Source organism: Pogoniulus pusillus, chromosome 19 (genome assembly GCF_015220805.1).
Source record: "Pogoniulus pusillus isolate bPogPus1 chromosome 19, bPogPus1.pri, whole genome shotgun sequence".
Taxonomy (NCBI): Eukaryota; Metazoa; Chordata; class Aves; order Piciformes; family Lybiidae; genus Pogoniulus; species Pogoniulus pusillus.
In genome coordinates this window covers 129563-150153 of record NC_087282.1, presented here as the reverse complement: position 1 = coordinate 150153, position 20591 = coordinate 129563, and the positions used below count along the sequence as shown (strand labels likewise).

At 42.6% G+C, this 20591-nt stretch overlaps 1 long non-coding RNA gene across 1 annotated transcript in view; it reads right to left on the bottom strand.

Moving 5' to 3' along the window:
* Window positions 1–5065: 5065 nt before the first annotated feature.
* The window catches only part of LOC135183756 (uncharacterized), a 46791-nt gene continuing 31265 nt past the window's right edge, over window positions 5066–20591 (bottom strand). The window contains exon 3 of the long non-coding RNA XR_010305699.1: window positions 5066–5825. This is a non-coding gene — a long non-coding RNA (uncharacterized LOC135183756). The remainder of the gene's footprint in view (window positions 5826–20591) is intronic.

Below are 20591 nucleotides of genomic sequence, written 5' to 3'. Positions count from 1 at the left end.
AACAGGCCAGTGAGACCTGCTTCCTCCGCTTCCTTTGGGGTTTGTTGTTTGTTGGGAGTTTGTTGTGGGGCAAAAGTCAGAGCCTTTTTTTTCCTAGAACACTACAATTAAGACAGAACACACTTAAAATATATTATGGAGTGCAATCTTTGAAAGTGTATCTTCCTTTGAATTATATCTGCATCTTTTAACTTGCTGTTAAAATGACCAACCCCCATGTACTTGGAAATGTTCTGCTGGGCTTTTTCCTGCTTGAAAAGCATAGTTAATGACTTTGGGTTTATGACAAAACTGGAAAAATCAGTAGTCACATTTCTTCAGTATGGCTGGTTTGGTTTCACAGTCCTGCATGTATTCAACAGGGAGGATGGGCTCAAGCTGTGACAAGGACAAAAGTCAGACTTTGCACCTGAAGAGGCCCCAGTGACACTGGTTGATTCACAGCTCACCTGAACCATCAGCCAGGTTAACTGTCACTGGCAATTTAATCTTCCCTTCCAAGAAAACCAGACTCACAGCTGAGTATGTCTCCCCTGAAACATCTGATTCACAGTTCTGTATCTCCTGGTTCAGAAACTCTCTGCAGGTTCCAAGACGCCCAAAGCCTTGAGGTGAAACTGCTCTGGCTCCTCATAGGGGCCCCATTCCTAAATACAGTTTGCTCTGTATCTCCTCTACAGCTCTATCCTTCATTTCAGGGAAACCCTTCAAGCTGAATGTGGCTGGTTGTTTTCTGCAGAGCCAGCTTCTGCCCCGAACACACCCAGCTTTGACTCAGAACCCTGCACCTGTGTTGCAGTAGGCCTAAATTGGCCAAAATATGCCTGAACATGTCCTGGCTGGCCCAGACATGTTCCCCTGCTCCCCCTCCTTCTGTGTTGGGGGAAGCAACCGCGGGAAAGGAGAACAAAAGCCATGACTTCACCTCATGTGGTCAAGCTCGGCAAAGTGCCATTCTGATGGGCTAATCTGTGTCCAAAGGGCCATTAGACTCAGGCTGCATGAATAAAAACGATGTGCAGGTAACACAAGGGGCTGCTGCTGCTGCTGCCATTGCTGCTGCTGCTGCTGCTGCCATTGCTGCTGCTGCTGCCTCAACGAGCATTCTGTGCTACTGCCTCACTGCAAGTCTTCTGCTGAATCAGGAGTCAAGAGGAACCAGGTCAGAAACTATGCTAGACTCCCAGCTTCCTGAGAAAGAGCCCGGGGGAATTCAAATCTCTTAGCAAATCTTGACCAAAATTCTTTACATTCTTAAGTGAATCTGAGTACCTTCTGCCTCAGCAGCAGAAAGCAGCCTCTCAAGTCCTCTGATGGGCAAGAGGTACAACTGAAACTTGCCAGTTTTAATGCTTGTGTTTGGCAGTTTTCTTAAAGTGTTCTAGTTCACCTGGTCCCTGTGTGTACAAGTATCCAAACTGTGTGTTTCCAACACTGTAAGTCAGTCTTCTGGTGAGATTTAATGTTAATAAACAGTTTTCACAGTTATTAACCACTTTTTCCCGGATATAAAAAAAATAATATCAATTATTAATTTTGCATAATTCATAACAACCTGGGATAAGATAAATGAGCCACACAAACACATATATAACCTACACAAACACATATATAACCAGCTGTAAGGAGTAAGCTCTGCTGCCTTCTACATAGCCCACAAGCTCTCCTGGCACCAGGTATTGCAAAAGGAACATATATTTAGAGATGTTTTTCACATGCAAATGCCTTGTACGTTTTGGATGGATGCTTCAGAGTTGGTTTGTCCTTTAATATGTCCTAGGGTAGCAAAATTCAATAAAGTAACCATCTAAGCACATTTTTCATTCTGGGAAATCTCTGCTGTGGATGTTCTTTCTTTCCCTTCCTGCCTTTCCTATTGATTGCCCCTTCCACAGTAACTAGAAGCCACAGATCTCTTGGTATGACGCTGAAGCTTTGTTTTTGTCTTTTCTCATTTTTAATAGGCTAACTTCCCTTCCCAGAATGGTTTTGTGAATTCTGTAACATCTAAGCAGCCCAAGAACAAACTAAAGATTAGACAGCTTGTAGATTTTGTGTCTGCTTATTAGGCACAGGGAGTTTGATCTAAACGAGTTCAGCATTCTCCTTGTATTTTTCTCCCTATAAGTCTCTCTTGGTTGCATGTAATTCACACATGAAAAGAAAAAGCCTAACAAAACAAAACAAAGTCAAATCATTGTTCTGCTTCAGATTCTCAATTCCTTGAGTGGCTCCCAACCCACAAGTGCTTCTTTATGCCTTTCATTCCAATTACCACTTAACTATCAAATGAAATAACTAGCAAAGGAAGGAAGTTAAGTTATGCAATAAACATCATTCCCCTGGAAATATTAAGTAGCTTTTACAATAGGTTCTTTGACAATGCTGAGAAACAGAGAGAAGCAATTAACATCAAATTGTTACTTTTCTCCAAAGGACATTATTTGTTTCATCATTCATATGAAAAGAGAAATTTAATTACAACAACATTTTCTAACTGCCCGTCCAGAAGAGCAAAAAGCAGAGGTACCTCTCTGGAGTCCTATTCGATCTTGACGTGGAACATAAGCAAGCTGGTTGAAGAACATGGCACATGGTGCTAACCCTCACCTTCCTCACATTCCATAAAATCCCATCACGCAAGCTCTTATGCTCTGTAAGTTATCAACACTGCTATTTTCAGATAGATACATAACCATCTGCAGATAAGGAAATTAAAATATTAGTTTCCCATCTTTTATACTTAAGCAGGCCACACTGCAGTTTTCCACACTCTGTTGCCAGCTGTGAATTAAGATTGTACCAAGTAAGATTTTCACCAAGACAAGGCCAGCAAATCAGGGCTACCACCAAACTCCACCAAAATACAGGGTGACAAGGAAAGTAAACTCTCATTTTAACCCACAATGAACATGACAGCTCCAGGAAGTATGGCAGCTCTCACCAACTCAGCCCTGACCACACGGCCAGCATTCGCATGTGAGTAACTCTGGAAATCAGCTGGCACATGGGGAAAGCTCTGACGGTGCACATGAACTGGCACCTGGATTCCTCACTGCTGAGCAGGCCAGGGCACACTGAAATCAGTCTGAGAATGCTGAAGGGATTTCATAGTCTGCTGTGGTGGGTCAGTTCTGATCCATCAGTCAGGTTAAGTAAACAGCTGTTCACAATCTGTTAGACATGTTCTGATGCTTATAGGAAACCCTAAGTCTGCTTTAGGTGCAGTCGCCTCTCAGAGACAACTGTGGTGTGGGACCTTGCCCCATGAAGAGCAATATCACTGACAACAGCATTGTGCAGCAGTGTGGGAACTTGAGTGCCTTCTAAACATCTCTTAAAATCAGGAACACTGACATTATGGCTGTGACAGTAGCTAGTGCTCCCTTTTTTGCTTTTTATTTGGATCTCCATGTCATTTATTTGTATTTACAGTAAGCTGCTCGTTAATTCAGAGTGCATGTTCACTGTGGGGCTGTGCTTTCTTACACACTGAGTAAGAAAACAGACAGGTAGAAAACCTACAAAGGAAGAAAAAACAAACAGAAATAGGCTACAAATCTTAATATTCTTGTGTATTGAGAGAACAAAGAGTGAAAGGTGATTTAATTTTAGGAATGGGATTCCTACAGACGGTTCATAACTGTCAGATACACAAAGGTCTCTTTCAGTGAGAGTACTGAAGTGTTCATCCCAGGGCTTGATGAATCCAGCTCCTACTGTATTTGAAAATTTGGTTGAAGCCAGCAGCTTACTGCCATTAGACAACACAGTGCAGGAGAAAACAGGAACACATTCAAATAGACAGTTCAGTTACAACTGCAGCTGCTTCCTGCAAATTCCATCTTCTGAATAATAGAATCACTGGGCAATTAAAAGCAATTGCCACTTCTGGTTTCCTACTGATAAACATTATAAAAGCCCTCAGAACTACTGCTTTTTCCTGTTTATAGCAAAGCTCACCATATCACCCAGCAAACTGTCTTGTGTAGGTCACACTGGATTTGCAAGGTAAGCTTTAAAAGAAGAGCTGCAACAGGACTGATTTCTGGTTACTTCTAAACTCCCAAGTACTCCATGTTACTACAAACACACTACCTGACTGAGCAAGTTGCAATACACATGGCATGTGTTTTCAGTGAAACTCCTTCTGAAATCCTGGTGCCAAATTCAGTCCATCTTTGAATGTGCTTAATTAAAACTTCAAAGTTGCATGCTATGCTTCCCAGCCAAATTCTCCAATTCCAACAAAAGCAGCATTGTTTTACAATCTCGAGCTGTAGTGCTCAACTTACCTTGCCTGTAGATGCTGTACTCTGCAGCCCAGCAAGTACAGTACTGCCATTGCCAGTTCTCACCCACAAGCTCTGTGCTGTCTTTGTATGGCCTCAGGCACCAAGCTTGTCAGCCTTCCTTTGAACTCTCCTTGCCCAGCCTGGAGATTTTTTAGCTTGCTCACTTGTACAGGATATTTTCCCCAGTGACCAGTTGGCTCCATATCAGCAACTGGCGTAGAGCTGTGGTTCTGAGCATAGCAGCAGCTGGGAAGACTGGGGATCTAGGGTTATCCTAGCTAAGGCCAGCATCAGAAGAGAAGCACATTGTGTATAAAAGTATGTATAGAAAATAGTCACACACTTAATGACTTTCAGCCTGACCAGCCAGAGAGGGGCACGAGATGGGCACAAACAGGATCAAAAGCCTCATCTGAGTGCTGAACGTTTCCGTGTGTGCTGAGCTGCTTGGGAAGCTCCATGTGTGCACCTACTGCAAACACAGGTCCAGCCTGGCTATGGGACAGGACTTGGGAATGGAGAGCTCATCTTCATTGGGCTTCACTAACACACTGTGCACTTCAATATATTTTGCAGGAAGTTCTGTCGACTCCTAGATATAAATTATTGGCTGCTATGCTGGCTCAAAATGTTTGTGCTGAAATGGAATTGGGCAGTATTTTCACAGGCTACTTAGTAGCTGCCTACCTGATAGAACACATGCAAACAGTGATCAGCTATCACCAGGCCAGTTCATCAGCCGCAGTCTCCATCTGAGTGCGTGTGATAGGTTTTGTCATCTACAGTGGGATGAAAGGTCATGTAAAATTTATTAGTGCGAGACAAAAATAGAAGATCTTCAGATCAAAGTTTCAGTTTCATGTATGACATGAGAAGACTTGCTTGCCCCTCCCATTCCAGACTGTAACACATAATTAAAACTCTCAACAACATCTTCACCACCTTGGTCTAAGGATTGTGCAATTTTTCAAATGCAAACAGTGATACAAGATACAGAGTAGCTCTAGTGCAAATTGACAGGGCTCTGCTCCTAATTGTGGTAGGTTTTGTTGCAGTTTAACAACTGCTGATTGAGGTAAATGGAGAACAGAAGCAAACTAGAAAGTTTGAGGTGACAGTTTAGTGATCGCAATGAATTAAAATAGATAGCAGTCTTTTGGGCAACTGCTGAAGGAGTAACTTTGTCAGCTACTTATGGTAGGTGATACACAATGAAAATGTCAAAGATCTTTACCCTCTGCTCTAATACAGAACACCAGCTTTGATGTTCAGTACACACAAACATAAACAAAGTGAACATTCAGACACTAAAACAAAAGATGTGGGATATTCTCTAACGATCTTGGCAGTTAAAAATCTGTAGAACACTTTGAATACTAAGAGAAATAAGATACATATGAAAATCTTCCGCTTTGCAGTGCTGGGAAGCAGATCCATGTTCTGTACTTCATTACATCCCAACAGGAACTTAAGCCATGAGCGAGAAAAGGGTGGCACCCATCACACACCAGCTGGAGCCATCGCCTCACCCTACCACGGCAGAGAAAAGAGCCTGAAAACCTGTGCTTCCAACGTACTCATGCAGTGACCTGTACACTCCCAGGTCAGGGCAGGATTAAGGTATGTGCATACATATATTTGAAATAGACACTCTGCATCTCTGGTTCTGGACTCTAAGTTTCAGACAGGACAGACACAGAGGGGCTAACACAGGCATCTGACTAACATCAGAACACAAGAAAAACAATAATGCTGGAGCAAGAATGGCCAGAGGCAACAAAAAGCACTGGCTCCACATGCCACAAGGAAAGCTGCTTGCCTCACTGCCCATTTCGAAGCTGCAGCTCTTCTCTGCTGAAAGAGACCACGAAACAGTGTAAAAAACACTGCATGTTAGGCATTTTACACTCAGCCTTTAATTTTAGCATGTTACTGTGTTAAGCAGAACAATGGAAAACACACAATTAAATGCTCACTGTATTTAAAGAGCTCCAGAAAGATCCATTACCTTTGCATGGATAAGAAGGTACTACTGATTTTAACAGTGGTATTCGAATTCCATTTAAGCAATGAAATGCACTGTTTCTTTTATCAGAAAGAGTAATGCCTTCTACTGCTGCAACCCAATCCTGAACACTGTTCAAGGGTAGAGACTTGTGGCTTGTCTAGGACAGCCAAATCTCTCTGACATCCATCTTTCCAACTGAATGGGGCTTAAATCAGATTTCTTTTTCAGCACTCCTACAAAGAGACTGGGCAGAAACAGTGCATCTCCAAAAGAGAGAAGCATGTCAGCAGTTCAGAATATGGGCCAGACCTCATCAAAGATAAAGGAAAATCACTTTCATAGATTCACAGGCCATGCCAACTACCTTCCAAGGAAGTTCACTGGTATCCAAAATATCTCAAAGAAAAAACCCTTGCTGGACTCCTGATCAAGCCAAGCACCTCTTTACACATTACCAAACATTTTCTTCCAGATGGCAGGCAATTGAAACAGGAGATTTTATGTAATACCTGGCTTTTAAACCGTTCCAAACCATGGTTTGATAAGAACTTAAAAGCACAAGAAAAGAGATTATTCACAGTTTAAGAGAACAGAACTAGGCCTGAAAAGAAAATGTGACACAAATACAGGATTGTTTGCAGCATTTCTTTAGTGTCTGCTGACAGCCTGCTTGATTACAGCACTTTTCTTCAGCCAGGACACAGCCACACTCCCAAACGGTTGCGTGCCTCTAATCAATCCATTTTGTGCTCCCCAAGAGAAGAAAAATGGGTGTGAAGTTGGGCTGCAGATTTTTATTAACCTCCACATCACAAACAGGAAAAAAAGCAAAAATATTTGAACTGATAATACTCAACTCCCCGTGTAGATCACACCATCAGAAAAGAAGACTGCAGAGAGAATCCAAAACTTCTAAAATTACCTTGGAAACCCAGATAAAGAATTCCATAAGAGAAACAATTTTCACTTTGCCTAGAATACTGCCCCCTAAGGGAATGGCAACTGGGAAGCACAATTCATAACATCCTACTTAGAATTTGTTGAGACAAAGGTAGCTTTCAAGTGTGGACATCTCAGCACTGTAGGCAAAAATTTACCCCCAAAAGCTCTATTCAGACAGCCAACTACAGCTGAGTCAGGAATTCCTGAGGTGAAAATACAGACAGAAGATTCTGTGACACAGTGGTCTAGGGGACAGGGCACTGTCAGTGATGCCAGGATTCACATCTGATGTTAAAATTGTCTACACACTGTACTTGTCTTTTCAGATATACCCCTATCACCTTCCCTCACAATTAAGATGAATTCCCAATTAGATTTTTATGTAGGCAGTGGAAATGTGCTACTGCAGCTGACAAACTCAGGTACTGGGTACTCATAAGAAGGAGGCAGCACTACACCATGCTCTTCACTACAGCATCTTGGCAGACGTGCACCTTCAGCTGAAGAACCTTCACACCTGTGCAGAATGCTTTTCTCAAGCTCTTCACATGCTCTGAATCCTTCATCTTGGACAATCAGCTGCCATGAGTTACAATTTTCTTACTTGCTGTCTAACAAATCTACATACTATGGGGTTTGTAATTGTCCAGATACATTACATCTTGACTGTGTGCCTGTAAGCAAGCCTGTTGTCAGAAGCACACACAGCACTGTATGTATGCAGCTGGCTTGATGTAAAAAATGAAAAATCAATGTAATGTGCCCCTACTGGAGGCACCTGCAGGTAACATCCAATACAACTGATTAAGTTCTACAAAACAGAAAGTCAATTAAACAGAAAAGGGACATCACAGTACAGCTCCACATTAAATGCTGCGGTAAAGCAAATGGAAGAAATCGTATTTGAGGGTGGCAGAGCACTGGACCACACTGCCCACCGAGGCTGTGGAGTCTCTGGAAGCCCACCTGGAGGTGCCTCTGGGTGATTTAACCTTGGTGATCGTGATCCTGCCCTAGCAGGGGGACTAGATGATCTTCAGAGGTCCCCTCTAACCCCTATCGTTCTGTGATAAAAGCTTACATAGGAGTAGTGGAGGAGGGTAGTAATCTGTATCAATATCAAGATTTATTTTTGCCCCGAAAAGAGTAGAAAAAGACATACACTGTGTACTTATTTTAATTATGCTAAACACTGAAAGAACAACCTTATACGTCACAGCACATCTTTGACACACTTTAATATCAGCCACGTATCCATGGAGTTCCACTGAGACTGAACAATCTGCTACCACTCTATTCCTAGATAATCACAATTTCAAAGATTTCATGACACTTAAGCAACGTAACCAAAACATTATCTAAAACAAAATTAAAATACAGTAAAATTAGCACCACGCACTCTTTAATGTGGCACTTCCTGCAGTCTCTGCAATGCTGGGACTCCATTTTGGTGAATGTTTCCATATAGACTACATGTACAACCCTAAAATTGTAACTGCCATTTTAAAAGGAAGAATGTGATGAAGAAACAAAAGCAAGGGGAGGGAGAAAAAAAATCTTATTTTAATTAGGTCTTGCAGAAGAAATACTATCCTGAATATATCTCTATGAAACAACTACTTCTCAGCTTCCTTTTTCCTGTCTGTCCCTTAAAAGCACGCACCAAACAGAGTCCCATCAGAATAACCTAGTTTGCATAGGAGATGAGCCCAGTAACAACAAATGCCTCTCATTAGCTAGGAACACTTTCAAGAGAGTAAAAAGGTCACAGGTGTTTGCAAACAAGACTATGTTACAGGCTTCTCCAAAAATACAAGATACAACGTCTAGAAATGGTGTTTTTCATTTTGCCATTATCAAAGAAAACTTCAGACAGGAATAAACTTCGGCACACCTCAAAATAAACTCCAAGGCAGCAGGAGCCGAAGAGTCACTTCTGGGTTGTGCAGTTCCCCTGGTGTCTGTGTGACTGCCATGCTGCGTCAGCCTGAGCTTACCTGCGGGGTGATTTACTGAGCTGGAACAGGCTATGTCTAGCTTCCTTCCATCTCTTCTGTAGCTGGGTACTCTTGATTGCTCCCTTCAAGATGCACCCAATCCCGTGGCCACAGAGGGCATTTTTCTGGTGACATTCCTCCATGCAGATTCTTTATTGAAGTTACACACAAAGGGCAAGCACGAGACTGGGACTGATGGTCAATGCACATGGTAGACTCCTGCTACTGAAGCCATGACACAGACTGACAGCTCCAATTCATAACCACTTCTTACCTTCATCTTATTGGCATCCTCTATCACACATCTATTATGCTTTTTAGCTGGGAAACTACTTTAGCCATAGCTTGAAGATGGACCAGAAACCAGTTGATTTGTATCTCCTTGTTTTGAAGCATCCCCATTTGATTTCTGTATTCTGAATGTTTCCTGCTTTGACCAACTATATTCTACAACAGCCTTTCAGAGGTCAGAACAAAAGGCAGAAGAGCTGTAGTCTTGCACAGACTGGACACTGGTAACTGGGTCATAGAAATCCTGTCTGGCCAGTTGCTTGTTCCATTGCAGTCTTGAGCAATCTAAGTAATTACTTGCGCAGATGAGATGAACATTTCACCCTCCTGAACATTAACTTGCGCAGCTGGAAACCACTCTGGCTTTTAACAGAGCAGTTCACAACCACAGACAAACCCTACCATGTGTCAGAACGATGTTGGTGCAGAGCACACCAGAGAATCAATGAAACTGCATTTTTGTGGAGGTCTGGTGCAGCCTCTTGTGTGTGAATGTTGCCACCACCACTGTTCAGGACATAGCATTTGAGTATAAAATAGTTATATTATAAGGCTTCACAATGCTTATTTAGTACCTTGAAATTTGGGATAAAATACGTTCTTTTAACAAACAAACCAACCATTCAAATTGCTTTTGTGTTTAAACTCTGTAAGGAAAGACAGAAAGCACAATTCTATGACACACACATCACTTATTGGAGGAGACCATAAATGGCAATTCCCACATGGTTTTGAGAGCAAGCTGCCTAATGAATAGCAAAGATCTCCTTAAAGGAGGAGAGTCCTGTCTAGCTGTCCTCAGGCACCACTCCTCGCTATGTGGCTATCTCCTTTGCAGTTGCCACCACTCCATCCTCTGAAAGCACAGCAGCGCTTGTCAGCAGCCTAGGTGCAATGTCAGAGATTAGCTGAACTGCGCCCATTGGAGTTAATGGAGTTACCTTCTAAATCCCTACACGCTGCCTGTCAGGGTTTTCTTAAGCAATAACATGCTTGCAAGCTTCCAGTTGTGAAAGGTTTAAAGTAGATGGTCAAGCTTTTTCTTGACAAAATGAAGACTGATATTTCAAACGTCTGCCTGACATTTATTTCCAACAAACGGAATTTTCAAGGGCTTAGTCCAAACAGGATAAGAACAGATTGCATCTTCCAGTAATTTGATGGAGAACTTTACCATAAGAGTAAGACACAGACTATGAGGAACGTTTCCCCGGGTTTCGGCATCCCACACGCACACATGTATCAAGTCCTACTGACACTTTAGCTGCTGTGCACAAAAGAAGCTAGCAGCAGACTTCAGATGAATTAGCTTACTGCCTTCTTGATGAGGAAGAACAAGGGATCTTACCTCTTGGTGTGCATCTACAGAAATTACACTTTCCCTGCTAACTGTAAATCTCTCCTAGCCACATCTAGCAAGTCCATCTGCTTTTACTAAATTTGACTAGGAAATCTTTCTGTGCACGTCATAATTACATATTGATCTTGAATGTATTCTGGCATATACAGATTTTTAACTAGATCTCTGTGGGGCAATCTCTTTATGATAATTAGCAGTTTGGAGAGCTCTGAAATAGTCTCATTACGATAGCAAGGACAACAGACTTTTCAGAACATGTACAGTTGTTTTTTTTCCCCTGTGTTTCAATAAAGGAGTTATCAACACAGTAAACACAGAAGAGAACAAGAAATTGTGTCTATGGCAACCATATTATTTCTCTCTGCTTTGTATATCTATGGCTTTCCAGTAGATTCTAGAATTGACACTTATTTTTCCCGTACCTGAGTCAAATCATATCTCTGAACTATAACAGCATTTCAGAATTGCTACTCACTACAACACTGGGGCTGTGAATTCTCATTCAAAAAGGAACCATTTTTTTCAGGAAGAAAAAAAATTAAAGTCAATCTCTAGTGAGCTAATCACTTCCTAGGAAGTTCCTACTACTGTTGCTGCCAGGCACCAAACTCTGTTACTTACAGCAAACTATTGCAAGAGGGAAAGAAATAAAGCATGGAGTCATTCACTAATCTCCACTGAAAGGTGGGGGGGGGAGGAAGGAAAGACATGACACAAGGTTCTGAGGATGAGCCTGCAAAGATAAGAAACCTGCAATATAGTACTTTAGTGTTGCGGGTTGAAAGCCTAATTGACTGTATCCAGTTCTACTGTTTTAACACTGGGTCTTGAAGTTCTTTAAGCAATGAATTTGCCTCAACAACAGGCATCAGACTCTGGGTTCCCTATGTACATTCTTCCTCCCATGTTCATGCTTAGCTCTACAGACCACAGGGGATGAAATCACATGTGAAATATAACAGACTTAATCTGTGCCGACAGCACTGAGGTCATGCAGATCCAAAGCATTTTTAACATTCTGGAGTTATGCCCACAGATCAACCAGGCAGGGCAGGTGCTACAGGTTCCAGTGCTTCCTGGACAGAACATACCCATTTATACCCACTGCATAACATGCCTGTGGATTTCAGCCTCTGCGGGTTTGGGAGTCGTTACTTTGAAGGAAATAAAGCAACAGCTCTGTATGAACTGTGTTTTTTGAGAAGACAAAATTGCATTGTCTATGTTTCCTCCTAATACACACCTAAGCTCTAAATTTGGTTGTTTGGTTGGTTTTTGTTCCTGTTGGTGGGTATTTTTTGCTTGGTTGGGGAGATTTTTTGGATTTTGTTTGTTTGATTGAGGTGGGTTTACTGGGGTTTTGTTGTAGTTTTTTGATGTAGTGGAGGTTGTCTTTGTTTTTTTCCCATTAACCAGAAAAATGCTCAGTAGTATCTAAACTAAAAGTGATCTGTTCTGGATTCCGTGGGTAAAAAGCTGTCTTTAAGTAAGATCCAGTTTTACTACTGTAGATGCATTTTAGCAGCATATAACAAAGTAATTTTAAGTCTTAAAAATGTTAGTTTTTTCGCAGCTCAGGCTTCATTCATACTTGTCGCAAGAGACTTCCAGCACTGGCATTTAGGATTATGAAAAGAACAATCTGACATAATCAGTAAGACACATTTAAAAGAAGTGTATGTAGGGTACTGCAGGAATGCAAGAATGCATTCTTTTCATGCAGTAATTCAACATCATAAAGCTGCCAACCTGCCATGGGGGCTCTTAACTTGTCATATGTTTGCAATCTATTTTTGGAGAGGTACCGATTTCTAACACTCACTTTCTCCAAGGAATTTTCTAGGGACCACACCAGTACTTTTCCCTGCTCACACTACCAGCTGAGCACAGCTGAACCCCAATTTAGATCTGACATTATAAAAATATGAGAGCCTTTCTGGTGCTTTCAGTTAATGAGTGCTTAAAGGAGAGTATAGGGCAGGAGTTGATGACCTTACCATCTTTCACCACCTCCATTTTGTGTCTTTTCTCTCCCATTAGAAACTCTTTGTCACCTCAGTGTTTTAAAACAAGCCTTCTTTTTTTTGGCCCCTAAATCATACAGAGAATTTTACTATTATAAAGTCTCCTCAGAATTCCCAATACTTCATTAAAAATGACAGTTTAAACCGTTTTAATACTGCACTCCAATCCCCTGTTTACCTCCCTCCTCTCCCAGGTACTGTTTTAAAACATGTTCCTTAATCTAAGATTCCTTTTACATTCCTTAACGAGAAACAGACTGGTCTCTTATCTGTCTTCCACATAAATGGATTAAGTCTCACATGAAGAGAGATCCCCAGGTATGAGCTGGGACTGGAGTGGGAATGAGACTCACCTGCTCCTGACAGCCCAGGCACCAACCTTGTGTTGACTTCCAGTGCAAAGACCCTTTTAACATGTTGCATCTTTTATTCAGCAACTCATTTTCTGCTAAGTATTAAAAGTCAGTAGGGTGTGAGGATTTGTTCCAAGGCTTGCTGCGATATTACTTACACAAAGGAGATGCAGATCATTTCTGCTGAGTAAAGTCATTGAGGATGTCTGAAATTCAAATGCATCTTCCCCCCACCCAGCACACAGAGGTCATGGTGTTTTCTTTATCCTTCTTTCATTGCTTACCCCCAATTCTAGTTTGAGTTGTTTTTCCTCTATGATTTTTATTCTTTCTGCTGTAGCTTCAAAAAATAATCACTGGTAAAAGTATTCACAATAATTTACCTATCTCCAAGAAAATGATGTTTCATCATAACTGGTTTAAGTTTATATTACTATTCTACATACTATTTTCAGGTCAAAATGAACAAGGCTGAGGTATGTTTTCAAGATGAACCACTACCATTTTGGGTAGTTCAGCTTTAGATCAGACCTCTCAAATATGTCGCATACATCTATGTGCAGTGTCTCCATTTCTTTGATGGACGGCTCCGAGAGTAAGACAGCACAATCAGCACCTGTATAGGTAATGACCTCATGTAGTGGCAGATCGATTGGCACAATAAAATCCAAACTTCTTCCAAAGTATATTTGTGGAACTTCTTTCTCACCGATTAAGAAACTGCAAGTTTCCACATTTCTGAGTGGAATCCTATGTGATCATTTTCTCTCTTGAGAATATTCACACTAATGAACAAATCCTCTGTAACAGATTCTACCAGCTCTCACTGACTCACTGCTTTGCAAACTCAGCTGCAAAGGACCCCTCTCTCTTCTACACTATTGGCTCCATTTCAGGTAAACAAAACCCAAGTCTCTTGTGGCCCTGAAAGAGAACCATGTTCAAAGTAGCAAGACTGAAACATCATATGTAAGAATTCTGGTATTATGAATTACACCTGCTTAGACACTAACAAGTCTCACCAGATGCAGGGATCTTTCCATAGCAAGATATGTTGCATTTAAAAAAAAAAGGCAATTTGCAAACATAATGGTAAAAATCCAGACTGACATGAATATTTCACAATACTACATAGCAGCTAAGCAAATTAAACATGACATATCAATTTATTCAATTTATCAGTGTTTTAGTCATTAGTCCTCTTTTCCTGTCAAGCACAGTAATAATGCCAGTGCTAACAGTCAGATTAGAATCAATTACCCTGGTCCTATACTGGCTACTGGAAAATGCAGAGTAAGGAAAATTATCAAAAGGCATCCTTCTGCTCAACCGAATACAGAACAATCTACACATGGAAGATGTACAAGTTAACAGACTCTTACCTGTAAAGCAACTCTTCAACAGATGTCTTGTAACAGAAGTATCACCCGAGTTGCACCATGCTGGCATTCCAGTTTGGTACAGCACACTGCACTATACACACAATACACTAACGCAGCTGCAATGCACACCCATGCCTAACTCACTAAAAATTGTGGCTTGGGCATTCTCCAGGGAGGTGGAATACATGGCTGTGCATGCCCCTGGCTGGACTCAATCTGACCCTACACCCTTCACTTCCTGGAAATCCGTTTTACCTGGTTCCCCATTGTACTGCTGCACTGCACACAAGGCAGTAAGCACCACCACGATGTGCCAGTTCCTTCCAAGACCTGCTGACCTTAGCAGCTGGCAGCTGTAAGGGCAGGAAGAAGAAATAAAGACCTAATCACATCATTATTCTAATATTGCTAGTGCCTTCTCATAGCACTGGAAGTGCCACAAAGGCACAGCAGAAACAGTATGTGGAGGGAAAGCAAGGAGGCATCGCAAAAAGACTAGGGTGATTGAAAAGGCAGTTAGGCACTGAGTAGGCAGAAATTAAAAAAGGGAAAAAGGAAGAGAGTGATCAGAGGAAGAGAAAAAGCAGCTTTAAGTAGTAGTTCCACCAGCATCAAACAGATTGGTAACTGCTGAACTTGGCAATCACAGAAGACTCAGCTGGAATCACCATTCCCTCACCCTTTAGTCTGAAAGCAAAGCATAGCACAGTCCACCATGGGCTGCAGGACAACATAAAATATGTCCCAGCCCTGCAGTAAGCCCTAGCTGTCCAAAGTCCTAATCCAGATGTACCCAGCCACATGTGTAAAAAACAATGCATTATTTTCCAGAAGCCCTAGATTTTGCTTGGAAAGAATACAACCACACTAACATGGCACTGCTAGCAAGCTGGAATTTTGAGTCAGATAAACTTAGAATCACAGAATCAAGCAGGTTGGAAGAGACCTCCAAGAACACCCAGTCCAACCTAGCACCCAGCCCTGGCCAATCAACTAGAGCATGGCACTAAGTGTCCTGTCCAGGCTTTTCTCGAAAACCTCCAGGCACAGTGACTCCACCACCTCCCTGGGCAGCCCATTCCAATGCCAAGCACTCTCTCTGCCAACAACTTCCTACTAACATCCAGCCTAGACCTCCCCTGGCACAGCTTGAGACTCTGTCCCCTTCTTCTGTTGCTGGTTGTCTGGCAAAAGAGACCAACCCCACCTGGCTACAGTCTCCCTTCAGGTAGCTGCAGACAGCAATGAGGTCACCCCTGAGCCTCCTCTTCTGCAGGCTTAACAACCCCAGCTCCCTCAGCCTCTCCTCATAGGGTTTGTGTTCAGGCCCCTCACCAGTCTTGCTGCTCTTCTCTGGACACCTTCCAGCACCTCAACATCTCTCTTGAATTGAGGAGCCCAGAACTGGACACAGCACTCAAGGTGTGGTCTGACCAGTGCTGAGCACAGGGGAAGAATAATCTCCCATGTCCTGCTGGCCACACTGCTCCTGATACAGGCCAGGATTCAATTGGCTCTCTTGGCCACCTGAGCACACTGCTGGCTCATCTTCAGCCTATTATCTACCAGCACCCCCAGGTCCCTTTCTTCCTGTCTGCTCTCAGCCACTCTATCCCCACCCTGTAGTGCTGCTTGGGGTTGCTGTGGCCAAAGTGCAGAACCCCACACTTGGCCTCGTTCAATCTCATCCCATTGGCCTCTGCCCACCCATCCAGCCTGGCAAAGTCCCTCTGCACCTGCAGCAATGCCTTTGGTGTTGGAAGTCACCTACAGCTCCAGGCTCTGGTTACTTGTATTGTCTTAAGTCTCTTGCCAAATGTTGTCCAGTCAGCCAGAATAATTCTTCTACTGTAGATGCTAAGTTTCTAAGCTCAGGAAAGCAATAGGATATATCTTTTGATTTTTTTCTTCTCGACTACTGTTGTGACTCTTCACTCAAACAACAGTGGCAGGAGGGTTGGACTTGATGAGCTCTTTGGGTCCCTTCCAACCCCTAACATCCTGTGATCCTATGAAATCCCATGGAAATTGCCACGTGCCATAAGCTTGCCTGAAATACAGATTCTAGTGAAAAAAAAAAACACCCAAAGACTAGGATCCATTCCTTGAGCAAGCTGACAACACACACACACGTTAGTGTTCCTTAACGTAGTAGATTAGAAAGAATTTCAGTCTGAAGCATATACATTAACTGATGAGCTTAAAAACAACCTTGAAAAATAATCACAAGTTCCATTTTTCTTGTGTTGTCTGATCAGTAAAAAGCATCTTTAAAAATTTATCTCTTATTGCTGCGATGAAGAAAACATGCCTTCGGTGATACCTGATTGCTCCTCCGTTGATAATTATTTGTTCAAACAAACCCAATTTACTTTCAATCCTCTGCTGCCGCCTGCTGCCAAACAACAGGGTGAGAAGCACCAAGCTGGCGCCAGGCACAAGCCAAAGCGAACGCTTTACCCCATGACACGAGGTGCATGACCGTGCTCTTGCGGCGGGGTGACTGGGTCTGATGTATTTCACCTCTCCCTGCAGCCTTCCAGTGTAAGAAGGGTGAGACACACGCTGAAGGTTAACATCCCCCAGTTTCTAAATCTTCAATGCCTAAAGAGATTTCTCCCTAGGGGAGCAGGAAAAAAAAAAAGGAATGGGTTGATTCTATGATTCTATACATCTAATCTGACTGTTACACTTCATTCAGCTTTACCTTTAACACACCTGTAAGCAGCTATAGTGTCCTGGCAGTGTTACCCAGAAATACCTGCAGATGTCACCAAGAAGCATGCAAGGAAAGCAAATCAGCTACAGCACAGTGTAGATCTGAGCTATGAATACCTGTTAGAAATGACACCTCCTAGGTTGGAAGCTTTGCTCTGTAAGACTATATCCACTTCCAGTTTTCCTTTTACTGCCTAAATTAAACTTTCACTAACTCACATGACATTGTTTTCCAGGTCTAAGTGAACTCTTAACACAGAAATGGAAACAAATAAGATGATGAACTCAGTTTTAAGATCAGCAACAGTTCTGATAGCTGCATCTTGCCTCTACTAACATAGTACAAGCACGAAGCCTTACCTTACCTAAGGTGATGACTGTCATTACCACTACTACTGTTATCAGAGGAGGCTCTATCAAAGGCCAGCATAGCTGCAGCACTTGAGCAAGCATCAGCAAATAAAACTGTAAAGTACCAGTGCTTGGGTTTGACAGAAACGGGAGAGGGCTGCTTTGCTTCTGAGGTTTAAAGGTAGTCTCTGTAGACAGGCCAGCAGCAAGAAGTGTGCTGACAGGAGATACAGGGGTAAGGGCACGTGGCCTCCATTACATTAAAATTATAAACTACACGAAGCACATAAAAATACTTCGTGCTGTTAAAATACAGTAGCATCTTCCCTGACTGTGGATGTCACCTTTTAATCCTTTCTGATGCACTGCAAAGTCCGTGGCTGTTTCAGCAGATCACAGAATCACTGAACGGTATGGATTGGAAGGGACCTCCAGAGGCCATTCAGTCCAACCCCACTGCCAGAGCAGAATCACCCAGGAGAGATCACACAGGAACACATCCAGGCAGGTTTTGAAATCTCCACAGAAGACTCCACAACCTCTCTGGGGAGCCTGCTCCAGGGCTCTGTCACCCTCACCATAGAGAAGTGTCTCCTTATCCTGAAATGGAACCTCCTGGGTTTTAGCTTGTACCTGTTGTTCCTATCCCTGGGCACCACCAAAGAGTCTGGCACCTTCATCTTGACATGCACCCCTCAGATATTTATAGCTGTTGATCAAGTACCCTCCCAGCCTTCTCTTCTGCAGACTAAACAGTCCCAGGTCTCTCAGTCTCTCCTCACAGCAGTGATTTCAAGTCCCCAGGTCATCCTCATAGCCTCCTTTGGACTCTCCACCCAATCCCTGTCTCTCTTGAACTGGGGAGACGAAAAATGGACACAACATTCCAGGTGTGGTCTCATCAGGGTAGAAGAGAGGGGAAGAAGAACCTCCCCAGACATGCTGGACACTTTCCTTGCTTCTCTCCAGGACGTCATTGGCCCTCTTGGCCACAGGGGAACATTGAAGAATTTGCTGTCCCCCAGGACTCCAAGGCCTTTCTCCATGGAGCTGCTTTCCAGCAGAAAGCAGCAGGATGACCCCTAGTCTGTACTGCTGCCTGGTGCTGTTTTTTCCCATCTGCAGGACTCTGCACTTGTCCTTATTGGACTTCACGAGGTTCCACTTCTCTCAGTATTCCAGCCTGTCTAGATCTCCTTGGATGGCAGCACAGCCTGACAGAGTGCCAGCCACCCCCACCAGCTTTGAGCCATCATCTGAACAATGACCCAGCTGACTCACACTCAGCGCAGCTGCTGTAAGTTGCTCACGAAGGCAATTTCATTTACTCCTTCAGGACTACTCAAAGGTACAATCATTATGCCCCATAATGGCACAGGTAAGTCTCCACCAATGTTTTAACTGAATGCTGATATAATCTGTCATCGGACTGTGTTTATTTATTTGTTCCTGCATAGGGACAGAGACAAGTTTCATCCCTAATCCATTTTATGACCTGCATCATAAACAGAACTGCACTACTGTGCAGTTCGTCGCCGTCCCTGGAGCTGTTCAAGGCAGGACTGGACGTAGCACTTGGTGCCATGGTCTAGCCTTGAGCTCTGTGGTAAAGGGTTGGACTTGATGATCTATGAGGTCTCTTCCAACCTTGGTGATACTGTGATACTGCCCACTATGAGCACCCAGTCTGTGCAGTGGAAATACAGCAGGACTGCTAACTAACAAATACACAGCAGTAACCCCGTAAAAGTATCAGCAACCCCTTCACTTGTCATCAATTTAGCACCTGCTCTCTCAAGGCACATTTAGTATTACAGTATTCCCCAGAAAACTAGTTTTGTTACTGTGAAAGAGACACTTCACATTCTTCATTCAACCATTCTACTACACAGACAGAATAACTGCAACAAAACCAGGACTGAGTGCACAAGGTGCATTCAGGTGCAGATTTAAGAAGTAAATTTACCCATGAGGAAGCATTATCCTCTCTAGGCTTGCAGAGCTGTACTATTACTCAAATAATCAGAACTGGTAGCATGGACATAAATTAGGGAAGTTTTTTTACTTTGACATTTTAAAGACCATTACAAATATGATTGATGGCTTCAGAAATGAAATAAGTATTCCTTCCTTGGTATGAGGGAGCTGAAGAGGCTCATGTCCATGAGATACATTCATGATAGTAATTTTTGAGAGTGCCTAAGGTAGACTTTAAATATTATTTTATGAGCTGTATGCAATTTGGTTTAGACAAAACTCAATGAATTAAAATAGTTTGTAAATAGAAACATTTTCCAGGATGGACTAAAATCCACCCAAAATCCAAAGGTAAAAAAAGGAGAAGGAGGTGGGAGGAGCTAGGGGAAGACTCAGGCAACCAAGGAAAAAAAAAGTTAAGCTATTCTCCCTATCTTTGAAACAATGATAATTAGGACCAGCTAACACGACCACAGACAAAAGACAACAGTAAAATCTGCCACTGGCCTAATGATGAAGTGTGTGAGAAAAGCCATTAGACTTTATCTCAATTAGGCCCATTAATATCACACCAGTCTACTATGCCCTACAGCTTTCCAGAAAACAAAAAATTAAAGAATCACAGGGATAGCTTCAAAGCTTTTGTGGTCATATAAAAATGCTAGGGAAGAAAGAATGGAGAGATGAGTTTCACTGCTTCAAAAGAAAAGACAGGAAATAGAACAGTCCTCCCGTATATGGAATGCCTCCTGATTGTAAGGAATTCTAGGCCATGTGTTTGCCTCCTATAAACCAAATTTTCTTTTCTTAATGAAGCATTAAGGCAGCCTTTGACAGTCAGACCTGTCCTTGAAGCAAATGAACTAGGAAAAATGTGCAGCAGCATTATTAGC